The sequence below is a fragment of the Pinus tabuliformis genome, chromosome 4_1 (assembly GCF_031772625.1).
Source record: "Pinus tabuliformis cultivar Carrire ecotype Pingquan chromosome 4_1, CPIR1, whole genome shotgun sequence".
NCBI classification, from domain to species: Eukaryota; Viridiplantae; Streptophyta; class Pinopsida; order Pinales; family Pinaceae; genus Pinus; species Pinus tabuliformis.
Window position 1 is genome coordinate 92,459,512 of NC_142303.1, and position 23,808 is coordinate 92,483,319.

Here is a 23,808-nt window from a genome sequence, read left to right on the forward strand (position 1 = left end):
TGCTCTTTTTCCCTGCACTTAGTGTGATCTCGGAAAATCAGAAACATTGAGAAAAATATTTAGTTTTTGGCTAAAAGCTAAACTATGAGAGATTTTTTTAAAATTTCTAGTTTTTTGGCTAAAGCCTAACTTCGAGCCGCAAGGTTCGTTTTTCTTTGCATATTCGTGTTGGGTTTTGTGTTTTGTGTTTTGTAGGGAAAAAGAGCTTTCTCAAGGCAAGCACGCAAACCAAGGCCCCCCCCCCCCCCTCTCTCTCTCTCTCAAATTTTTTGTATAGATCAATTGTTCAAAGCTATTTTAAGAGAGTAGAGGTCTTGGGTCAAGTCTCCATTTTGTGGGGCGGATTTTTTCATTCCCGCACATTCGCGCACTTTGCCGGCAACGTCAACAATTTTTTTTTCAAAAAGCCATAACTTCTTTCATCCGAAGCCTTTTCAGAGCCGTTTTTTTAAACCCGCCTATTTTTTCGAGATCTATCCATTGGAACACTTACTTTCAGCATCTTCAGCTTAGTTTTTTTTAAAAAATGGAAAGTCCATGCCAAGTCATTCTTGACAGCACTAACTACTTCCAATGGGTAGCCTACATGGAAGATTACTTAGAAGTAAAGGTCTCTTCAGAATAGCCACAGACCAAGAGAAGAAACCAAAAGATGAAGACAAGCTGCAAAAATGGGAAAATAGACAAGATCAAGCACGTGGTTTGATAGGGATGTCTATTTCTCCTGATCTTAGATTCCACATTGCAGAACTTGAGACTCCTCATGAAGCATTAGAAAAACTCGCTAAAGTTTTTGGGATTAAAAATGAAATTAGAGCCCATCAACTTGAAAATGAGTTGCTTACTTTGGATCCTAATAATTTTTCTTGCATTGAAGATTTCTTGTCCAAATTCAAGACCCTTAGATATCTCTTGGAAGGTGTTAAAGTTAAGAAAGAAGATGGTAACCTTATTTATTCCATCCTTACTAAGTTGGGACCAGCCTACTCTGTATTTGTTTCCACTTTCCATTCTACAAGGGAAGCTTTCATTTGTCAAGGAAAGACTACAAGGCCCCTTCCTTTGACTCCTTTTGTGATTCCTTAATAAGAGAACAAGAAAAACTCTTACACCTTGGTCTTCTTAATCTTGGAAACTCTTCCACGAAAGCGTTAGCCGCCAGCAGCAACCAAATTCAAAGAATCCTAAGAAGTCATATCCTCAAAAGAATGGTCCTAAACCAACTCAGCCTCAAAATGAAAGATCATTTCAGCAAAATGATAAGACCAATAAAAACAAATGGAAGAAGACTGATAGACATTGTAACTTTTGTAATCGAGATGGCCACTTAGAATCTAAATGCTTTAAGAAGATGGAAGCCTTGGAAGCCGCAATGAAGAAACATAACATCCATGTGGAGCCTACTTCAACTTCAACTTCCGGAATGGCACTTTCTGCATGTCGTTGTCAATCATCTCAGTCTGGTTATGCATTAAATGTATCTTCTTCTTCTTCTCATTCTCATGAGTGGCTCATTGATTCTGGAGCCTCTTATCACATGGCCAAAAACCAAGCCATGTTTTCTTCTTTAAATGATTGTAACACAAAAATATATATGTTGGTGATGATAGATCTCTTAATGTTGTAGGGACTGGAACTGTTCATCTAGACAATGGTCAGTTTAATGATGTATTATGTGTTCCAACCTTATCCTGCAACCTTCTATCTGTCTATCAGATAACTCATTCAGGTGAAGGTAAAATTGTTGAATTTTCACCTCATGATGTTGTAATCAAGGATCTAAAAGATCCTAAACAGATTCTAGCTACTGGTCTTGCTGATGATTCCACAAGGTTGTATAAGTTTCACAACTTTGGGTCATCAAATCTTCCCTCAGTATTTGTTGCTCATAATGATGAAGTGAGCAAACTTTGGCATGAGCGATTTGGTCACTTAAACTATCGCTCCCTTCAGCATCTATGTAAAGAAAATATGGTGACAGGTCTTCCTATGGTATCTTGCAGAGATGGTGTTTGTTCCGGATGTGTACTCGGAAAACATCATCGGGACAGTTTTGACAAACGTGCCTCTTGGCACGCCTCAGCCCCTTTACAGCTTGTGCACAGTGATTTATGTGGTCCTCTTCCTGTTGCTTCATTCTCTGGCTGCAAGTACTTCTTAACTTTCATTGATGATTTCTCCAGACGCACTTGGGTATACTTCTTAAAACTCAAGAGCGAAGTATTTAACACATTTTTGGCCTTCAAGCCTTTGTTGAAAAACAATCTGGACATCAAATTCTTAAGCTAAGAACTGATAATGGTGGAGAATATGTTAAAAACACATTCATCAACTTTTGCACCGAAAATGGAATTCAAATGCAACATACTGTTCCATACACTCCACAACAAAATGGTGTAGCTGAAAGGAAAAATCGCACCTTAAAGGAAATGGCTAATTGTATGCTGCAATCTAAAGGACTCAGTCTTAGTTTTTGGGCCGAAGCAATTAATGTGCAAATTATATAATCAATCGCACTCCTACTAAGGTTCTAGAGAATATCACTCCAGAAGAAGCTTGGAGTTCCATTAAACCAGATGTAAGTCACTTTCGTGTGTTTGGAAGTGAAGCATGGGCCCATATTCCAGATGAAAAGCATAAAGCTTTAGAACCTAAGAGTGAGAAATGTACTTTTGTTGGATATTCTGAAGATGTAAAAGGTTATAGACTTATTCCATTTAAGTCCAAAAATGTTATCATTAGAAGAGATGTAAAATTTGATGAAAATAAATCGGCCTGCGAGCCTAGTCGGCGGATGTGCCACCTCTTCCTATCTCTTCTACTTTTGAAAACATTTCTTCTTCAGATGATGAAAGCGAGGATGATAATCCTCCCCCACCTTCTCAGGATCCTCAACTTCCAAGATGGGTCCGTGCTACTCGGATGCAGCAGGTGATCTTGCCGGTGATCCTACAGATCAGCGACGTACACGTTCTCAGTTTGAAAGAGCCTCTTCTTTACTGGCTCAAGCTCCAGTAAATCATGATCCTGACACTTTTGCAGAAGCTTCAGGCCATCCACATTGGGAAGCAGCTATGAATGAAGAATATCATTCATTGATGACAAATGATACATGGGATCTTGTTCCTCTACCAAAGGGACGCAAACTTGTTAGATGTAAATGGGTTTACAGAACCAAGTATGGACCAGATGGGAAAGTTGATAAACATAAAGCTCGTCTCGTTGCTAAGGGCTTTTCACAGGTTGAAGGCATTGACTACACTGAAACCTTCTCCCCTGTTGCCAAAATGAACTCTATCCGCCTTGTTCTTTCCCTTGCTGCCTCTTAAAATGGGAAGTCCATCAGATGGATGTTAAATCTTCCTTCTTGCATGGGGACTTGCAGGAAGAAATCTATATGGAACAACCCATTGGCTTCATACAAACAGACTCCAGCCTTGTTTGTCGACTTAAGAAATCCCTTTATGGCCTCAAGCAAGCTCCTCGGCTTGGTATGCCAAAATGGATAGCTTTCTTTTAGAATCTGGCTTTTCTAGGTGTCATTCTGACAATACTGTCTACACCAAGAAAGTGGGCAACTCTCTTATCATCCTTGTTCTTTATGTTGATGATCTTATTCTTACTGGTAGTGATCCCAACCTTATAAACCATGTGAAGTCCAGCCTTAAAAAGAAATTTGAAATGACAGACTTAGGACACTTACACTATTTTCTCGGTCTTCAAGTCTTGCAATCCAAGGAGGGTATTTTCCTTTCCCAGTCCAAGTATGCTTGTGATATTCTTCGTCATTTTCACATGGAAGACTGTAAGCCAGCCCCTTCTCCCTTTCAGTCTGGAGTCAAACTTTCAGTCTCTTGTACTTCTCCTGAAGTTGATGCTACCTTATACCATCAACTTGTAGGAAAACTCTTGTATTTATCCCATACTCGTCCTGATCTTCCTTTGCTGTTGGCCTTGTTGCTCGTTTTATGCAAAACCCCCGTGAAAGTCATTGGAAAGCAGCTAAAAGAATACTTCGTTATGTTCGAGGTACAGTACAGTTTGGGATTCATTACAGTGCCAAAGCAGCTCCTCTGTTAGTTGGTTTCACTGATTCTGATTGGGCTGGTGACCCTGATGATCGGAAGTCTACTGCCGGTTATGTCTTCACTCTTGGTTCAGGACCTATTACATGGGCTTGTAAGAAACAGGCTGCCATTTCTCTTTCATCAGCAGAAGCAGAGTATCGTGGTGCCGTGGAAGCTAGTAAGGAAGCCTTGTGGCTTCGTCAGATCCTATCAGAGTTTGGCTTTGAGCAGCAGCATCCAACCACACTTTGGTGTGATAATCAAAGTGCCATTCAGCTATGCAAAGATCCAGTCCAACATCAGCGCAGCAAACACATTGAACTACACATGCACTTCATCAGAAAGCTCATTCATGACCATGTTCTTGAAGTGCAATATTGTCCAACAGATGATCAGGTTGCAGACATCTTCACAAAGGCTCTCACAGAGGCGAAGTTCACTAAACTTCGATATATGCTTGGAGTTCAGGAAGTTGTCACTAAGGGGGGATAGGCTCTAGTGCCTCCTTCCTTCTCCTATTGTGTCATATTTGTAAATCCTTCAATCCTATCCCAAGTTGTTCTTAAGGGGGGATGTTAGGATATCCGACACATAGGAAATAGTTAAGTTCAACTTGGTCTAGTGTAGAGTTAGGTATAGAGTTAGGTAAAGTGTGTTTCTTTACCGTTGTACATTTTGTAACTTACAATCCGACGGTCACGATATGTAGTGATCCGACGGTTCATTCTCTCCTCGGTATTACCGACACTTGATCCGTGGCTTGACACCCGATTGGTCCATGAGTTCTATTTAAAGCGCATGGAGGGTCATTGTTCGGGTAATCCGTGCATGAGAGAAGCTTATGTAAATTTTCATTCTTTGATTAATAAATTGCCTGTAGTACCCACGTTGGGACAGGCCGTGGACTGTTTCCCTCTTTGAGGGTTTAACCACGTCAAAAATACTGGTGTATTGATCTGTGATCTGGTTGTGAGCGGTGTCCTTTTGGTATTCTTTCTGAGGAACTTACCCTGTAAATTCCTACACACTAGACGTATTGGAAAAGGTGCTACAAATGATTATTTCCACCAGGCTCTGCTTGAGCCATGAAAAGTGTTTTATATAAATATTACCGAAAGGCTCATCCTAGGTCTTTATATCTCACGCTGGAATACAGGTAGATTTGGCCAAAATTCAAATAATTTATTTAATACCTACACTACCACATAGACAGAGGTACGCAGTTTTCTAGGATTTTTGGTTATTATAGGAGATCATAGAACATTTTTCTCAAATAGCTGCACCTCTAATATGCACTGACAGGAATGTTGATTTTGTTTGGACAGATAAATCAACCATGCTTTTGAGGATCTGAAAAAGTTTGTGTCAACAGCCCCAGTGCTCAGAGGCCAATTGGGACCTGCCATTTCAAATTTCATATGATACTTCAGACACAACTATTGGAGCAGTCTTTTGGCAGGAGGAAGAAAAAAAACCATATGCAATCTATATATTAGCAAGAATTTGTCTCCTTTTGAGCTAACCTATACCGTAACTAAAAAAGAGTTTTTAGCTGTAATACATGCTGTAAATAAATTTAGGCATTAAATCACTGGATATCCTGTTGTTTTATATATAGATCACTTTGCCATAAAATGCTTGGCAAATAAACCTATTACAAATGGTAGAGTAACAAGATGGTTGATTTTATTGTAGGAATTTGACATCACAATAAAAGATCCATCGGGAAAGAGAATCATGTAGTTGACTTCTCTCACGAATGCCGAAGCAAGCGGACATAGCAGCAGTCGAAGATCAATGCCTAGATGAACATTTGTTCGCTGTTATTGTTAATAAGACACCCTGGTATGCTGATGTTGCAAATTTATTTAGCAGTAGGCAAATTACCAAATCATCTAACCCCCAATGAATGAAAACAGATTGTGCAACGTAGTACCCAATTTTCCTTAGATTGGGGGCTACGTATTTCATACAGGGGCAGATATGCACATCAGAAGATGCGTCCGCGAAGATGAGATATTTGACATTCTGAAAGCTTGTCATGACAGACCGTGTGGCAAACATTTTGCAAATCACAAGACTGGTCACAAGGTTTTGCAAACAGGTTATTACTGGCCCACAATTTTAAAAGACGCTAAGAAATTTGTTCAAGCCTGTGACAGTTGCTAAAGAGTAGGATGCCCTGGACAGTCTGACGAGATGTTGTTAAACCCATAGTTAGTAATTGAACCATTTGAGCGTTGGGTGCTCGATTTTGTTGGTCCAATCACCCCATCATCAAATCAGAAAACATATATTCTAGTAGGAATAGAGTATGTTATTAAATGGGTTGAAGCAGAGGCACTTCCAAGAGCTACAGAGGACTCTGTGATTCATTCCTGTTCCAAATATTTGTATGATATGGCCTCCCGAGGGACATAATCACGGATGGAGGACCGCAGTTTGTAGGTAATAAAATCACTGCAACATTAAAAAATTATCACATTCAGCACAAAATTACACCACTGTATCACCCACAGGCAAATGGCAAGTAGAGAGCACGAATAAGGTGATAGAGGCAATACTTACAAAAACAGTTGCATCGCACAGATGCAACTGGGCTTCAAGTTTTCTCAAACCCCTATGGGCATACGGAAACAACATGGAGAAACACCACCGGTTATTCACCATATCAGTTAGTATTTGGAAAAGAACCCATCTTTCTAAAAGAGTTTGAAATACAAACATTAAGAATAGCACAGGAGGTCAGTCTGAATTTAAATGAGGCCAAGACTAACAGATTACAACAAATCAATGAGCTAGATGAAATATGGCTCTCGTCTCTTCAACACATTGCATTAATCCAACAGCAAAGATAAAAATGACACACGCCCTGATAAAAAATAAAATCTTCCAGGAAGGAGATTAGGCACTCCTATATGACTCCAGGTTTCAGGATTTTCCAAGAAAACTTTAGACTCGATGACTTGGACCGTATGAAATCCAGAAAGTGCATGACAACGGTACCATTACTTTGACTACTATTGACGGATCTAGACATACCTTTAAAGCAAATGGTCACCGAGTGCGACTATACCATAAACCGCTTACTCGGGAATCCTTTTACCAACAACTCCGAAAAAGATTCTGATATGCAGATTCTTACTGAGGAAATAATCCTTCCTCGAAATGGTTTACTAAATAATTTCATTGTTCTTAAATTTTGTACTTAAGTTTTTCTTTTCTACTTGTATAAACTACTTTCTGTACAATTTTTGCATTCCTGCATTTTTTTTCATTTTGTTGTTCCTTTCCGAAGGAACAATATTTCTGCCCTTTGCTGTTCCTTTCCGAAGGAATGATGCAGGAGCATCGACATTAGCCAGCAATGTGGAGGATTGTCCACATGTTGTGGCTAATCACAGTTAAATTCATTTACTGTTACCGAGAAGGATGACTTCTCAAATTGTTAGTTATTGTAATAAATAAGGCATTGTTTTATTTAGATTAGGGGATAAGATTTGTTAGCTTAGGTGTGCATGAAAGCTAAGAGATAGAAGATTTATGTTAGATCTCTTAGAAATAGAATATTATTGTTTGATTTTGTTAGAGAAATTATGGAAGGGGAAAATATAATCGTGTAAGGGGAGAGAGAGTGAGGCTTGGTGTGGAGCGAAAAGCTCAAAGTGTATTTTGGATTGTATCAAAATAGAGGTCATCATTACAGTGTAATCTGGCAAGGCCGAGACCCTGTATTTTATATATGAAATAATCCAGTGTTTGTGCAATGTTTTTGTTTATGCGGCCGTGAAGGATTTGTATGTTGATTGTTTTTTTGTTCTCCATACAATGCAATCTGCTTGTATTGTTATTAATAAATTGTAAAAAATTCTTGTGCTCAAAGCAAATCCAAGTTAATTAGAGTCCGCAAACGGAAAGGCCCATTTACACAGCGAATTGACGCCGAAACCCCCTTAGCGGAGTACTAGGTGGACTTGAAAGATTATTCAGATTGATTCTGGACCAAGTCAGGTCCGGAATTACCATCGCATCGGCATATCGGCGATGACGGAGCGATATCATATCGGAACCTTTAAGCGATGAGTGCGGACCCCGATATAATATATATCGGGTTGAATTGCTAGATCGGGCTGGATCTATATCGGCAGATGCATATATGTGTATAGCGCGTCGAGCGATCACCGATCGCGATGAAATATTATTGGACGGAGGCGGATGCGATAGAACCATTAACTGTGGCAAATTGGAGATCGGGTCCCAACCTCATCGCGGTCATCGAGACCGCGGCATGTGTTTATGGTTGTAACAGCCGATATCGGACCTGGCAAAAATTGCAAAGATATAGATATATAATTTGAAGTCCGGGCGTTTTAAAAAAAAAGCGCGTTTTTGTATGTTTCCATATAGTTTTATATATATGTGGGCGCGGGTGTAGAAAGGGGTTTTATATATATATGATTCCCATGTATTTATGATGGGTCATTCTCGATTCATTAATATGGTGCTTGCGAGCTTTAAAGCTCGGGTGGTGGCTTCCGATGGGTGATTAAGATCGCAGATAAAACTGTGGCTTTGATTCCTCATATGTCCATGGTCATAAAAGGCTTAAAGCCTTAAGCGCTTCCGATAAAGCCTGTGGGTTGTTACCACAGGTCAAGGGCCGATTTTTATTAAGAAAAGGGGATTTTGGGTAATATCCAAGACTACCTTTTCATCAATTTTTGGTATCAGAGCAGAAGAGATAGTGTTTATAGTAAAGATGCCGCCAAGGAGAGGAATTGGTCGAGGGAGACCAGAACCAAATGTAGTTTTGATAGAAGAAGTGCAGAGTTTGCGTGCACGAATGGAGGCAATGGAGACAGCCCAAAGAAGAGCGCCTGACGAGGGAGCTGAGAGTCCTGCAGAAGAATCTGATACAGATGTGGAAGCAGAAGAAGAGAATGAAAATATCAAAATCCTGAAGATGCTGGCAACGGTTGGAGGCAAACCTAAAATGGAGATTCCTATGTATGAAGGGAGTCTGAATGCCGAGGAGCTCATGGATTGGATCAGATCCATAGATTAGTACTTTCGATTATGAAGAGGTTGAAGAGAACAAGAAGGTAAAATTTGCAGTAACTAGATTGAAAGGTCATGCAGCCATCTGGTGGGACGAGGTACAGACATCAAGAACGAGAAAAGGAAATCTAAGATCAAGCAGTGGATAAAATGGTAAGTAAACTAAAAGCCAAGTTTTTGCCGAAAGATTATCATTTGAATCTTTTTAAGCAGATGCAAAATCTGAAGCAAAAAGGAATGTCTGTTAAAGAATATACTGAAGAATTTTACAGATTAAGTATCAGAACAGGGCATGTATAGATGATTTGGAAAAAGTAGCTAGATATGTTAATGGGCTAAGGTATGAGATCCAAGATGAGATTGGTCTGTTAAGTCTGAAAACTGTTGAGGATGCCTATCAAGCAGGATTGAAGGCAGAAGAGAAGATATTAAGAAAACAAAGTCAAAGGAACAGAGGAAAGAGCTCAGCAAGAGGTAGAGGAGCTGGCCGATCTAGAGGAACACAGCATCAAATTGACATAGGGAGTTCAAGCAGCAGATCACCACAGATGGGTGAATCTAGTAGAGGGAGATTCACGCCCAGAGGAAGAGGGCGAGGAAGAGATGTTAGGTGTTATACCTGTGGAGAATGGGGACATATGTCACGAGACTGTCCTCGTAACAAGTCAGCAAGCCAGAGGGGTGAAAATGTGGCTGAGGCAGAGCCGGAACCACCTCGACTTGTAGAAGAACCACCGGAAGAAGGTGAAGCATTGCTGCTTAGAAGAACTTTGTTAAGATCAGAAAAGGAGATTGGAGAACCTGCGCAAAGGAAGAACTTGTTCAGGACTACGTGCAAGTCAAAGGGTAAGTGCTGTAAGGTTATAATTGATAGCGGGAGTACTGACAATCTTGTGTCTACAAAGATGGTGGAAAAGCTCGGATTAACAGGGAAGCGCATCCTTCACCTTACAAAGTATCTTGGCTACAGAAGGGTCATCAAGTCATTGTGACAGAGCAGTGTAATGTGGAAATGCAGATCGTCACATACAAAGACGTAATCTTATGTGACATAATGCCCATGGATGTATGTCATGTGTTATTGGGAAGACCGTGGCAATTTGACAGGAAGGCAACTCATGATGGGAGAAGGAATACATATACCATAGAGAAGGATGGAGTTAAACATACGTTGTTGCCAGTAAAGAATGATGTTGATAAAGAGCTTCCTGAAAATAGTATTATGTTGATGAGTGGCAAGGAACTGCTACAAGAGGTTGATAAAAGCGAAGAGGTGCATTTCGCTATCGTAATAAGGCCAAAGGTAATTTTAACCTCCACCAATTTAAATGATTTTCCTGAAGAAATTCAATCTGTTTTAAATAAATAGTTACATGGATATCATTGTGGATGAATTGCCAAATGAATTACCACCGATTAGGAGTATAAGTCACCATATTGACTTAATACCAGGATCAAGTCTACCCAATAAAGCTGCCAATAGATTAACTCCTCAAGAAAATGCAGAGGTTACAAGACAGTTCAAGAGCTGATGGACAAGGGACTGATCCGAGAAAGTCTGAGTCCGTGTGTTGTGCCAACGGTGCTAGTCCAAAAAGGGAGGAGAATGGCGCATGTGCACCGATTCCAGAGCTATCAATAAGATAACAGTCAGGTATAGATTTCCTTTGCCCAGAATGGATGATTTAATGGACTGTTTAAGTGGATCCAGGTATTTTACAAAGATAGATTTAAAAAGCGGGTATCATCAGATTAGAATTCGGGAAGGCGATGAATGGAAGACAGCATTCAAAACAAATAGTGGATTGTATGAGTGGTTAGTGATGCCTTTTGGGCTCACTAATGCGCCCAGCACATTCATGAGACTAATGAACGAGGTCCTGAAAGAATATACAGGTAAATTTGTTGTTGTTTACCTTGATGATATTCTGGTTTTCAGCAAAAGTAAAGAGGAACATTTGGAACATTTGAAGTTAGTCTTGAAAACACTGCAGAAGGAAAAACTACTAATTAACTTGAAGAAATGTAGTTTCATGAAAGAGGAGCTGGTATATTTGGGGTTTGTGATTTCCAGAGAAGGTTTAAAAATGGATCCGGAAAAGGTACAAGCAATCAGAAACTGGCCTACTCCCAGGAGTGTATTCGAGGTAAGAAGTTTCCATGGACTTGCTAGTTTTTACAGGAAGTTTATAAAAGGGTTCAGTCAAGTTTGTGCACCAATCCTTGAGACCATCAGGGAGGTCAATCAGCCATTTCAATGGACAGAAGCAGCCGATAGGAATTTTAATTTGTTGAAAAGAAAAATAACAGAAAAGCCTATTCTAGCATTGCCAGATTTCGAGAAAGTCTTTCAAGTAGAAACTGATGCAAGTGGGGAAGCAATTGGAGCGGTGTTGAGCCAAGAGCAAAGACCGATAGCATATTTTAGCGAGAAACTAAATGATGCGAAAAGGAGGTATTCTTCCTATGACAAAGAATTCTACGCTATTGTGCAGGCGATAAAAAAAATGGAGGCATTACTTACTGCCAAAGGAATTCATTTTATATTCAGATAATCATGCTTTGCAGTTCATTAATAATCACGCCCAAGTTAAATCAGAAGCATGCCAAGTGGGTAGAATTTCTACAAAGTTTCACTTTTGTAATAAAGCACAAAAGCGGTATGTCTAATAAAGTGGTAGATGCGTTGAGCAGGGTAAGTTTTCTTTTGCAAGAATTCAAAGTGGGTGTTGTAGGTTTGATGAGATGATAGAAATGTATCATGATGATGAGGATTTTAGGGATATCTACACGACAGTGCAGAATCCAATGAGCCATAACAGAAGTCAGTGGATGGACTACCTTATTCAAGGAGGCCTGTTATTTAAGAGCAACAAATTATGCATTCCTAAATGTTCAATGAGAGAAAACATCATTAAAGAAAAGCACAGTGGAGGATTGTATGGTCATTTTGGACAAGACAAGACTTTCGCTCAGGTAAATGATTTTTATTATTGGCCTAAAATGCAAACTGATGTTTAAAAAGTTTGTTGAGAAATGCAGGGTATGTCAGTATGCCAAAGGAAGGAGTCAAAATACAGGTCTATATCAGCCATTGCCCATACCAGATCGACCATGGATGCAGTGAGTATGGACTTTGTTCTGGGTTTACCAAAAACTCAGAGAGGAAATGATTCTATTACATGTTGTTGTAGACAGATTTTCAAAATGGCCCATTTTATTGCTTGTAAGAAGACTAGCGATGCCACACACATAGCCAATTTGTTCTTTTCTGAGATTGTAAGATTGCATGGTTTACCTGTGAGCATTGTATCAGATCGGGATACAAAATTTGTAGGGCATTTCTGGAGAACACTTTGGAAGAAGCTGGGAACTAAACTTAGTTTTAGTTCAGCCTACCATCCTCAGACCGATGGACAAACTGAAGTTGTGAACAGAAGCTTGGGAAATATATTACGAACCTTGGTTCATCAGAATCCCAAACAGTGGGATTTAGCATTAGCTCAAGCTGAATTTGCTTACAATGACACACCAAACCGGAGCACAGGAATGAGCCCATTCCAGATTGTCTTTGGGATGCATCCAAGAGGAGTATATGAACTCAGAGATTTGGGAAAACAGGAAGCCAGAAGTGCAAGTGCTGAAGATTTTGCTGAACAAATGCAAAAGCTACAAGAAGAAGTCAAAGATAAATTACAGGAAAGCAGCAGAAGATATAAACAGAGAGCAGATCTGAAAAGGAGAGAAAAAGAATTTCAAGTAGGAGATTTAGTCATGGCATATTTGAGGAAGGAGAGATTTCCTACAAGGACTTATAATAAACTGAAACTGAAGAAAATAGGACCCTGTAAAATCAAAAGGAAATTTTCAACTAATGCATATGCGATTGAGCTACCAGAAGGGACCGGAATATCCCCCATTTTTAATATTGCGGACTTGTATCCATTCAGAGAGGCAGAAACAAAGTTGCAGAAAGAAGTCACAGGTGATGAAATTCAAACTGTGGATTGGGAGGAACAAGTACCAAAAGCATCTCAAAAATAAGTTGAAGCTATTTTAGACCGAAGAGTATCTAAGAAAACCAGAGGGTAGACATATTTCCAATATCTAGTCAAGTGGAAGGAGCAGCCAGTGGAAGATTCCAGTTGGTTGACAACAGCTGAACTACAAAAATATGGAGTGAGTCCTGAAAGTTTGAAGGACAAATCTTTTCTTCCCCGGGAGTCTGATGCAGGAGCATCGACATTAGCCAGCAATGTGGAGGATTGTCCACATGTTGTGGATAATCACAGTTAAATTCATTTACTGTTACTGAGAAGGATGACTTCTCAAATTGTTAGTTATTGTAATAAATAAGGCATTGTTTTATTTAGATTAGGGGATAAGATTTGTTAGCTTAGGTGTGCATGAAAGCTAAGAGATAGAAGATTGTTGTTAGATCTCTTAGAAATAGAATATTATTGTTAGATTTTGTTAGAGAAATTATGGAAGGGGAAAATATAATCGTGTAAGGGGAGAGAGAGTGAGGCTTGGTGTGGAGCGAAAAGCTCAAAGTGTATTTTGGATTGTATCAAAACAGAGGTCATCATTACAGTGTAATCTGGCAAGGCCGAGACCCTGTATTTTATATATGAAATAATCCAGTGTTTGTGCAATGCTTTGTTTATGCGGCCGTGAAGGCTTTGTATGTTGATTGTTTTTTTGTTCTCCATACAATGCGATCTTCTTGTATTGTTATTAATAAATTGTAAATAATTCTTGTGCTCAAAGCAAATCCAAGTTAATTAGAGTCCACGAACGGAAAGGCCCATTTACACAACGAATTGACGTTGAAACCCCCTTAGCGGAGTACTGGGCGGACTTGAAAGATTATTCAGATTGATTCTGGACCAAGTCGGGTCCGGAATTACCATCGCATCGGCATATCGGCGATGACGGAGCGATATCATATCGGAACCTTTAAGCGATGAGTGCGGACCCGATATAATATATATCGGGTTGAATTGCTAGATCGGGTCCGGATCTATATCGGCAGACGCATATATGTGTATAGCGCGTCGAGCGATCGCCGATCGCGACGAAATATTATTGGGCGGAGGCGGATGCGATAGAACCATTAACTGTGGCAAAGTGGAGATCGGGTCCGCAACCTCATCGGGGTCATCGGGACCGCGGCATGTGTTTATGGTTGTAACAACCGATATCGGACCTGGCGAAAATTGCAAAGATATAGATATATAATTTGAAGTCCGGGCGTTTAAAAAAAAAAAAAACGGGTTTTTGTATGTTTCCATATAGTTTTATATATATGTGGGCGCGGGTGTAGAAAGGGGTTATATATATATATATGATTCCCATGTATTTATGATGGGTCATTCCCGATTCATGTAATATGGTGCTTGCGAGCTTTAAAGCTCGGGTGGTGGCTTCCGATGGGTGATTAAGAGCGTCGATAAAAAAAGGTGGCTTTGATTCCTCATATGTCCATGGTCATAAAAGGCTTAAAGCCTTAAGCGCTTCCGATAAAGCCTGTGGGTTGTTACCACAGGTCAAGGGCCGATTTTTATTAAGAAAAGGGGATTTTGGGTAATATCCAAGACTACCTTTTCATCAAGGAACAACACTTTGAATTTTGTTGTTCCTTTCCAAAGGAACAACATTTCTGCATTTTTGCTATTCCTTTCCGAAGGAACAACACTTTTGCATTTTTTTTATTCCTTTCTGAAGGAACAGCATTTCCGCATTTTTACACTTTTTCATTTTGCTATTCCTTTCCGAAGGAATAGCATTTTCACCTTTTTGTTGTTCCTTTCCAGAGGAACAACAATTTTGCATTTTGTTATTCCTTTCCGAAGGAACAGCATTTCCATTTTTTTGATGTTCCTTTTCGAAGGAACAACACTTTTCATTTTGTTGTTCATTTCCGAAGGAACAGTGTTTCCGCCTTTTAGCTGTTCCTTTCCGAAGGAACATCACTTTTGCATTTTTTTGTTCCTTTTCAAAGGAACAAAACTTTCGCATTTTGCTGTTCCCTTCCGAAGGAACAACATTTCTTCCTTTTTGCTATTCCTTTCCAAAGGAACAACAATTTTCTTTTTGCTGTTCCTCTCTGAAGGGACAACACTTTCGCATTTTGTTGTTCCTTTCCAAAGGAATAGCATTTCCATCTTTTTACTGTTCCTTTTCAAAGGAACAACACTTTCGCTTTTTGTTGTTCCTTTCTGAAGGAACAACACTTTCACATTTTGTTGTTCCCTTCCGAAGGAACAACATTTTTTCATTTTGTTGTTCCTTTCTAAAGGAACGGAATTTCCACATTTTTGTTGTTCCTTTCTGAAGGAACAACACTTTTTCATTTTGTTGTTCCTTTCCAAAGGAACAACATTTCCACATTTTCACTGTTCCTTTCCGAGGGAACAACACTTTCGTTTTTGCTATTCCTTTTCGAAGGAACAGCGCTTCTGCCAGATTGTTTTGCCGTTCCTTTTAAAGGAACAACCCTCCTTTGCATTTTTTTCTTTTTGCCGTTCTTTCTAAAGGAACAATAGTTTCGATTTCGGATGATCTTAGGCTATTCCACCAAAGGACTGGTATTTTATTTCGCGCTTTCTTTATTTGCTATTCCGTTTAAGGAACAACAATTTCGAGTGTATTTTTTTCTTTTGTTTGTTGTTCCTTTTAAAGGAACCATGGTTTTTGCATACAGATGTTCTTTTGTTGTCCCTCTTAAGGAATAGCAGTTGTTCCATCTAAGGAACAACACTTTTTGAGTGCTTTTTTTTATTTTTCGTGTGTGTGTGTTTTATCATTTAGAAGATTTTTGTGAATGATGATTCATTTAAGGCACATGTATACATTTATGCAACACAAAAACTAGAGGATACTGAAATCAGAAAACCAAAAAAAAATCATTATCTTTAGAGAAATTGCTTTGAATCGATAAAAAAAAAGAGGAAAGGACACAACTATTTATATCACTTTGTTGTCTTTATTTTCACTAAAACCAATTTGATTGATTATTTTTATCATGTTGGTTCTTTCTTAAATCTTCATAATTCTCTTTGATCATTATTATTGAATAAGAATAAGGGCATATTTTCCTCTATTGAGATATTCAGACTTCTTCCACCATCCCTACTCTTAAGGAGTGTTGAGCCATCCTTCGTATATAAATAGGAAAGTGCTATATAAAAGAAAATGAAAAAGAGAAAAATATATATCGATATGATTACTAACATGATTTGTCAAATGAAGGATAGGGGGTCTCATCAAGAGCCAGCCTACCATGATTATAAGGAAGTAGGGAAGTGGCATTCCCACTATGGCCACCACACCAGGGATATGATCCAAGAGGCATATCAGAAAATAAAAAAGTCCTTAGAAGAAGAGGTCTCATCACGAGCCGGCCTGCTCACCTTTCACTCCTTCCTGGTGAATGGCATTGCGATTCATCTGGCTACCAAGCCAGCACAATGGCCTCCATTCTGACGTCACACAACACTTTCCTAGGCATACATGAAGGATTATGGTTCCAAGGGTGAAATAAGCAACTTTGTCAAGGTTATGGACACCTGTGGGCAATAGAGCTCTGATGATGGTATTGAAGTCATACTTTCATACAACAATAGTCATTATAAACCCTTTTCTTATATTTTTATTTTGATTTCAAATGAGATTATTTTATATAACCCTTTTGAACCTCTTTCACATGAAAATCGTTTATAAATCAATCATAATGGTTAAAGTGGATAATGACCGCATAAGAACTTTTACTTACATCAGCTATCCTCTCCTCTATTTTTCGCATCATTTCACAACATTTCCATATCTATTTGTGATTTCCATCATAAGCCTTGATTTCAGTAATCTGTTGCTTTTTGTAATCATGTCATGGATATATACGTCATTCCTTTACTGCACGATTGCAGTCCAACATGCTACTCCTTTATTTGTCAGCCGAGGACGGCCAATCACGTTTCAGGGGGGCATGGGTGACCTCCATAATACACTGGCATACGTGTCAACTCCTTATTTGGAGGTACGATGACTTCATCAAAACTCAGGAATAACAACTTTAATGGTATTGATATTTCCCAATGTGAACAGCTTGTTGTTCCATTGTCATTTCTTTGATTTTGCTCTGTAAAAATTAATAGTGTGCTAAGCTTGAACAGCTTGTTGTTTCATTGTCATTTCTGTGATTTTGCTCTGTAAAAATTAACAGTGTGCTAAGCTTGAACAAAATGGGAGGTAGATCAATACGCAGTGAACCACAGGTGCTAATAATCTCCGACGCTGCATGCAAAATTTTAGCAAGAGTAGGATGGATTGCCTACCTTAACTGACTACAACAGTCTAATGAGACGGTGGCCATTGAATTTCTATAGAATTTGCAGGAAGGTCATTCCATGGTAAGGGGGAGACAAATAACAGTAACAAATGCGATAATTGTTGAAGTCTCAGGACTGCCAGCGGTTGGACTAGTATGGACCCAGAAAAAAGTGAGACTTCAAGATGCCATAACCATCTTCCAGGATGAAGGATAGAGTCTTATTGTCAAATGAAAAGGAGTCCTACCTGCAACCCTGGGAGAACCATGGGCAGAATTAGCCAGAATTGTGCAAAGCTACATCACATGCGATGGGAGAAAAGATGTGGTAAGACCATGCCATCTCAAATTGTTAGCTGTATTAAAACAAAAATGTGCTGTAAATTTTCCCGCATACTTAAATTTTTTATTGCATGATGCTTCTCAAAGTATAAGAAAAAATCGTCATGTAGACACGGTAGTAAGTCATCATAGCCTAATTCGGCTAATAGTCAGTTACAGTCTTGCCCAACTATGGATTAGTTGGGAAGAATTGGTATTCTCAATAGATGGGGGATTGGCCTTACCAGCCCCAAAACGAAAAAGAACTGCTAGCACATCAATTAGACCACAAAAACGAAGATAGTCCACCAGATTGGGGAGAAGCAGGGGAATGTTGGGAAGTCCCCAAGAAAACAGTAGCCAACCATTAGAGATATATGACTCAGAGGATGAGCAACCCCCACAACTTGAAGGAGGGGAAAACGAAGAAGAAGAATTAGAAGAAAATACAGAAGAGGAACCGGAAGAGGAAATTGAGCACTCCGGCAAAGAAGAAGGGGAGGAAGTAGAGCCACCCAGTGAAAGCCCATTACAAAACCCTCTGCAAGAAGACGAATTGGCCCAAATTTTGGCCAACATGGGTGAGTACATCTAGCCCCACAGCCCACTCAACCTCGATATTGAGGTAGGACAATCACAGGAACACTCTGCTCACAGTAAGAGTGCATCTGAGGAGATGAATGATGAGGAAGAAGAAGAAGGGAAATCACAAGAACACTCTGCTCACAGTAAGAGTGCATCTAAAGAAATGAATGATGAAGAAGAAGTAGAAGCAAAAGCCGCCCAGGAAATAGTAGATCAACCAGGGTTTCTTCCCCTGAGAAACATAATCAGGAGGACAAGAACACTGAAGAAATGTTCCAAGCAGAAAATATGGAAATAAGCCAGGGCGAGGGTACAATCCCTGAAGAACAAAGCCCAGGCCCAAGAAAAGAAACAGCTATTCCTTCGAAGAAAATGAATGAAATCAAAAGGCTGTGAAAGGAACAACAAAGGCTACTAAATGTAGTTAAACAACTCAGACAACAAATAAGGATCCTAAAAATGGGGAGAATCTAAAAAAGAACTCCAGAAACAAAGGATGCAGCCACCCAGACGAAACCCCATAAAATGAAGACCAAAAGAACTCAAAGTAAACCCATTATCATTCAAGACCACAAGGAACAACATGCGGCTGTTACAAATACAGAGGCCCAAACAGGAAACATACCAGTTTGTAATAAGCATGTCCAGACAAAGGCATTGTCCTCGAGCATCATGACAGACTGGACAGTTCATGAGAAGGAAATGCAGACTGTAGGAACTAGATGTCGCAATAAGGAGATCCAGGTAGATCTCCAGCCCAAAAATGTTTTGATGGACAATGATCCTAGGATAGTAAGACTTCAAAAGGATCTAGCATAGGCCCAGCAGATGATAGAAAAGCTCACAGAGGAAACCGTTCCTCAGGAGAAATATTAGAAGTTACATCAGCAAGTAAAGAACATCAATGCATCGGAGAGCGAGGCCTTTGATAGATGTCGTAGGGCAAAGGAAAAAGTTAAAAGGGTAACCAATAGAATAGACACAGTTATGAGTCAAATGGATACCCTATGTTCTCTATATACTGATGTTCTCGCCTATAGGGAACCTGCCAAAAATTATTCTTTGTTTTTGATGGAAAGGTACTTACAATTAAAAATTAAGGCTGTCAAAGTATGGGTACCTATAGAGTTAAAAACTATTGATGATTTTATAAACTGCTATAAACATTATGGGGTGAAAGTCCAGCGATTTCTATGTGAGTTTTATTTGCATAATCTTGTGTTGGACAGTGAAATGGAAGAGAACCCTAGTCCTTTTGTGGGTGATATCTAGCTTCAGGCATTCATCTCTTTTGTTGTTAACCAGATAAAGTGGCTTAAAGCCCATAATACCTTTCAGAGACAGGAGAACGGGTTAGATCTATGGGTAAGGGGTGAACCAAGAAACCCATTACAACTATGGGATAAGCATAGAAGCTTAATGAGAAAGAAGGGTGTGATCCAGACATTGGGACCCATTCACACAACAGTTGTCCAGCAAGGGGTAGAATACTTCCTATCCATCAAAGACCTTGCCATAGCAGCAACTAAACTCTGATGGAAGACTTCCAATCGGAATGTTCAGGACAGAGAGCCATTCAATTACGAAAATTTTAAGTTAGCTTTTGATCGTCTGGTTACCTATAGTAACCTCCTTTTGATAGAAGGCCCGTATTGGCTAGGTTGTAGGTTTCGAAGTACTATTATCTAATATCCTGCAGCAGGGTATAAGGCCCTATATGAATTGCTTGAAGGCCAGACAGTGCATATTTTTGAAGTTTTAGCCACACATCATGGTTTTAGACCACTGCATGAAAATCCTTCTCCAGCCTATTCCCTAACTGCTTTGCACGTAAATTACAATGTTTTCATGAGGGCATGAAAAAAGGTAAGTAGGGGGGTGTGTTGAGAATTGGAAAAGGTATGTATTTACCATTTATTTCTTTATCTTTTCCTTTGAATCATAACTTCTTTACATTCTAAGATGGTAATATGTTAAATAATTAGGATAGAATTAAGGAGATTTGTGATTGATGAAAAATGACTAATTATTGTCTTTTTCTATACAGAAAGTGAAGAAAATGGAAAATCACTATTCAAGAGGAAAAGACAAAGCAGAAGCAACTACTGTCCCTTTGACAGGAAGTCGTATCTAGACGAGGAGATCAAGATCGGAGCGCATAATCCAGGAAAAGGAAGAGAAAACGCAGCATCAGTGCAAGAAGACAAAACGATAACTGGAGATAAAATATATTAGCAAATCCCTTAAGATCCTTTGATCCTGAGGGATCACTGCTTCAAGGCTTATCGGTATTCTTGATACTTCTGCCTGGCCATTATAAAAAGGGACAGCACTGGTAGCCCAGGGGGTGAATATTATTGTCAATTTGTAGAACTTACTATTGTAATCTTAACTTTGATCATCGACTCTCTTTGAAGAGCGATAGCTGTAACTCTTCCATTTATGATTAATATATAACTCAGTTGTTGTTCCATTATCTGATCCTGGAGTAAACGCAACAGTGCTTCCCTGGTGGCTAAGGGCCCGGCCCTAGTGGATCCACTTGCTTCTTGTATCATTATTTTACATTTACAGTCGCGTGTGGTTTGATTTCCTTTGCATTTATTTAATTCGCTTTACTCGGTAATCTTCTGTTCCTGAACATTTCACTGAATTACTTTGTTATATCAAAATCATAATTAGATAGCGGAATTATTATTCACAACTTAAAATGTTATGTTGTTCATTCTGAAATAATGTTGCACTGTCTAATTCAAATTCTGTCGTTCATTTACAGATTGATATTTTGTTCATTTGTAGTTACGATTGTTTTTCATTTAGCTACGATTCACTTACAATTGTGATTGATGTTCATTTAACTACCGTTCAATTATAACTGCAATTGTCATTCCTTTATAACTGTGGTTAATGTCCATTATTCTAGAATAAGATTGTTGATTCATTTACTCTATATTCATTGTGTGTTTACACTTAATTCGTTTTGCTGTTCCTTTCTTAGATTACTGTTCAATTCCTTTATTAGTTAAAGATTGTTGTTCAATTCATTTCGATTAAGATTGCTGCCCAATTCAGTTCTGTAGATTAAGCTTTGTTGTTCGACCTTTTCAACATATTTAGTTGTTGTTCCTTTTCTGCTAATTGAATTTTTATTTCCAGCATTTGTTTTAGTGTGAATAGAAAGATCCACAACTGTAATGAACAATGACTACTACTGTCTAAGTTCTCAAATTGGAGATCTTGCCTGTGATTGATTTTCGTTTACATCAGTTTACAGGGGAAAGAGTTATCATTACTGCACCCTTGACTAATGATTGCTGTAGTTTCTTGAGTGAACGATTTAGTTACAAAGCATTTAAGTTGCTTGCCATTACAATTAGGTTTTGTTTCCAGCATTCATTTACTTTTTCAAACACTATAATGCAAACATTACTCTTGAACAAATGACCACATTTACATCAGTTTACAGGGAAAAGAGTTATCATTACTGCATCCTTGATTGATGATTGCTATAGTTTCTTGAATGAATGATTTCGTTACAAAGCATTTAAGTTTCTTGCCATTAAAATTAGGTTTTGTTTCTAGCATTCATTTACTTTTATAAGCACTATACTGCAAACATTACTCTCGAACAAGTGACAACCTCAGACTGAGTACACTCTTGAGATAAAAAATTATGCCTGGATTGATAATTAATGTAGGGTAAATAGGGGTTAAAAGACACATTTTTATCACTCAACACTTGTTCTTGGAGGATCTTCTCGTCAAGGGTCTAGGGTTTGGTATTGATCAATAGAAGATTCAATAAGAGAAATTCAGTAAAGGGTTTTCCTCTCAAGAGAAGAGAGGTTTTCGCCATGGCAGAGAGCAAACATCTTGTGTTCTAGTTTTTATGTTTTAGTAGCAGTTTGATGAAGTACACACATATGCACTAATAAGAAGAAGAAGAAGAATAAGGTAATAAGAAAAAGTAAAAATCACTCCACAAATTGTTATCAAGTAACGAATAATCACTCTACACTACTATGCCCTAGATTCTTCAACGGAGTGGATAAAAGTTATTATCTCAAGGTTGGACTTCATACACATAGAGTCAAGTGAGTTTTCAAAGTAGAATGTTTGGATTTCTCTTTGGTCCAACCCTCACTCATGAATGATCAAGGGATAGTATCTTCTTATACCATCCCCTCTACCCTCTTAGATGAAAAAGCCATTGGCCTAATATTAAAGCTAAATCAAAATATGTGACTCCTCCCCTTCAGATATAATCCCTTCAAGTTCTCAGAGAAGCTAGAGGACTTGATCATATTTGAAAAGAATTAGTTATCTCACTATTTTTTTGTTTAGGGGCAAACACTTGAGCATGTAAACTTTACCTTAAAGAACTAGCCTAAGAAATTTTCTTGCCTCTAATAATATAGAGAGGGGAAAAAAATCGGTGGAAATATATGGTTAGAATGAAAAATAAAAAGTTACCCTCTTCATGGGAATACAAGGCTTGGAAATGAACCAAGTTATCCTCACAGCTCAAAAGGAAGAAGAATATTGGTGTCTCAAATCCGTGAGTGTATGTATAAGCATAATACATGATAATAATAAATTTTTTTAGAATAATGAATAATAATGTGTATTAAAACTAGATAAACAACTTGATATCTAAGTTAGAAACTAGTATCCTATGTTCAATGTATATGATCCTAATAATAAAAAATGTAGATATGCATGAAAAGTTAAGTATTCAACATAAGGAAATTTGACCTCTACTAATTAACCTACACTTTTCCTTGAAGGTACTCTTCATATTGTATTTGACTCAATTGTAAACCCACTACCATTTCGGATAAACTATCAACCTTTGAATTTAATTCTCTTTGAATGCGATAAAAGGAAATAACCCTAAAAATTATAATAAACTCCATAACTCTAATCCTCCATTGATCCAATAAATAAGTTTTTAAGGAAGTATAACCTTTCAGCCAATCTATAATAGCCTTTGAATCCCCTATCACTTGTAAGTTTGGATTGTTAAAGTGGCACAATTGAAATGATTGAAATAAACGGCTAATTTTTATTATTGTAGTACTTGTTACGTAGTCATATTTTTGTTCCTAGTCTAAATTAGTCATCCACATTAGTAGTTTTTAGTTGTATTATTTATTATCTAGTCATATATTTTAACCTTAGGCTAAATTATTCATTTATGTTAGTCATTTTTAGTTGGGTTACTTAAGATTACTCATTTTTTGTAGTATTTCACTTGGAAAAGAGGAGGTGACTAACTTTTTTAATCACCTAGTCACTAAATTTTCATTTTATACTAGTGTGGGGATACTTGGAGAAGATGGGAGTTTGAATGAAGAGGACAAATCAGAATGGGGATGAGAAGATTTGGGAGAAACTGAGAACCAATCGAAGAAAGAACTCAGGAAATATCAACCCAATTCGAGTGCC